The following is a 2851-nucleotide window of genomic DNA, read 5'->3' as shown; positions in this document are numbered from 1 at the left end:
TAGGCGTAGCTAACGTACAATGGGTTTTAAAGAAAACCAGACTTTGCTCAGAGCAGCATTTTTGAACCGAAAGACCCTTTTTCTCGGGACTCCGGGAGCCTCGGAGCTTCCTTCGGGTGTTGGGGGTTCACCTAGGCTTTTACGGGGTTAAAACCCTTAGAGAGAGAAAGTAGTTTAGAGAGAGAAGTGGAAATGTGTGAAAAATCCGGACAATCTCACACCTATTTATAGGCTGGAGCTGCTGGGAAACACGTTGCGCTCCTCAGACCTATGTTGGGTTCTCCTTGGACGCATGGCGTTTAGTCAAGCTATGTGGCGCGTTCGTCGGATAAGATCAACAGTTGGCGGACTTCGGACGGTGAGACGTGGCTCTCTCGGCTTCACACAAAACATTTGTACGCGAGGCGTACATTTTTCCAACACGGTGCGTACTTCGGACGTTGGGCGTCGCTTCTCTATGCAAGGCGTAGGCTCGCACACAGCTACGAGGTTCTCCACTCCAATTTCTAAAAATCGTAACTCTCGCATACGAGCTCTGTTTTTAACATTCTTTATATCCACGCGTAGGCGGGAACATACTTTACAACTTCCATTTAGACTCCGTCGGCTAATTTTGACTTTATTTTAAAAGTTATATTATTAACAGGCCGGGATATGATTGGTCCGTTAAAATCTCATAACTTCTTCATCCGACATCCGTTTTCGTCTGCCTTTTTATTGTTATGCTACTATTAACAAGATCTTCGATTCTCGTTTAGGTTGTGTCGGCTAAAAACCGCTCGATCTAATATTTGAACTCTAGGTTGTACACTACTAAGCTTAAACTTCGAAAAATCATAACTTCCTCATACGAAGTCAGATTTGGGCGTTCTTTCTATGGACGCTCTCGGTTTAACGTATTCTACGAATTTTGTTTAGATCACTAAGGCTAAAAGACGCGCTATCGTAAATTCACTATTTACGGTCCCTGATATGGTGTCGGTTCCGTCGCGAAACTTCGACGGGTCATAACTTCTTCATTATAACTCAGATTTTGGCGTTCTTTATATCCCCGTAATCCTCATTTCGACCACTACAACTTTGTGTGAAGATATCGGGATTATCTTACACTTTAATTTTGACGCTTATTTTTATTCTTTATTTACTATACTTTTATAATTAAGTTACACGCACACAAATACACATAATTCACATAGTGTTCAAATATTTCATCTTTATTACTTCAAAAGAGTTACAATAGTTGACCTAGACTATTACATCATCTAAAATGCTTAGTCTCGAAACACGAGCGTTACAAGTAACCTAAGTGATTCCGAGCACTCCAATGAATATCTTAGAAAGTTACGAACTAAAGTACAAATAGAAGTAAGGCTAAGAATTATTTGGACTATATTTGACGATCTTGAAGCAACTTCGTGCTCTTGGAGCAACATGGAACAACTTCAGGTACATGGACCACATTTGTAGCAACAACATCCAACTTGGATCATCTTGGACCATCTCCACATCTTTGGACCAATTGGACGAATGAATGAAGCACCTTCATTCATATTGATCACCTTGAGGAATGTTGGACCAACTTCATCAACTTGATCATGTTGACCATCTTGGACCATCTTCATCATCTTGATTAACTAGAAGTATCTTGGAGCAATTTCACCAACTTAATGGATCTTGATCGCTTGGATCAGCTTGGAGCATCGCTAGTCACTTGGAGCATGGTCAAGAACATTAAAGCATGTTCAAGAGCATTAGAGCATGTTAAAAAATGTTGGACCATGTGCAACAACATTGGAGCATGATCTAGAACATTGGCACATAATCAACTGCTTGAAGCATCTTCAGCCACTTGATGCATCACGCCCATATGGCTCATTAAGTCCACATAGAGCATAATAAATGTTTCATGCACGTTTTGAATAAGCCATCCACGTTTTTAATGATCCATGCACGTTTCTGGTAGGTCATGCATATCTCAAGTAGGCCATGCATATCTCAAGTAGGCCATGCACATCTCAAGTAAGCAATTCACATGTCAAGTATGTCATGTACGTTTCGAGTAGGTCTCTCTTGATGTGTCATGCACGTCTCAAAGATAACATCCATGCATGCACCACCTTTTCTTTCTTGATTCTCAAGGCATCATTCTCGCGCTTGCGACTCAAGTTGACATTCTCTTGTTTATACTTGAGTACCATCCAAGCCTTCTAGGCCCAAAAGTTGGCCCATGACAACCCTATTTCGGCCCATTGAGAAACCCTAGGAACCTTCACCTATAAATACCTCACTTCTACTTCTCATTCATGCTTTTTCACTCTTTCACAAAATTCTTACTCTCATACTCGCTTGGAGCAACAAGGCTTTGTGAGCAACCAGGCTTCGTGAGCAACAAGGCTTTATGAGCAACAAGGCTTCGTGAGCAACAATCGTGTAAGCAACAGGAAACTTCAATTTGTGAACAACAAGCAAGCTTAGTACAACTGCAAATTTGGCTCAACAAGTCATCTTTTTGCAAAAACCTAATGTGACTCAACAACCCAATTTCGAAAATTCCCTCTTAAGCCACAAGCCTTTTTGTTACAAAACCCTAGTGTGGCTCAACAACCTAATTTCGAAAATTCCCTCTTGAGCTACAAGCCTTTTTTGTTGCAAAACCTAATTTGTCTCAACAACTTCTATATTTTTGATATCCCTCCTGAGCCACAAGATATTTTGTTGCAAACACTAATTTGGCTCAACAACCACCCTATTTAGAAAATCACCTCTTGAGCCACAAGCCTTTTTTTGTTGCAAACCCTAATTTGGCTCAACAACTACTATATTTCGAAAATCACCTCTTAAGCCACAAATC

The sequence above is a fragment of the Lactuca serriola genome, chromosome 2 (assembly GCF_051521515.1).
Source record: "Lactuca serriola cultivar US96UC23 chromosome 2, Lser_US96UC23_V15, whole genome shotgun sequence".
Classification (NCBI taxonomy): Eukaryota; Viridiplantae; Streptophyta; class Magnoliopsida; order Asterales; family Asteraceae; genus Lactuca; species Lactuca serriola.
The sequence above is the reverse complement of the archived record's forward strand: the minus strand, read 5'-3'. Positions refer to the sequence as shown.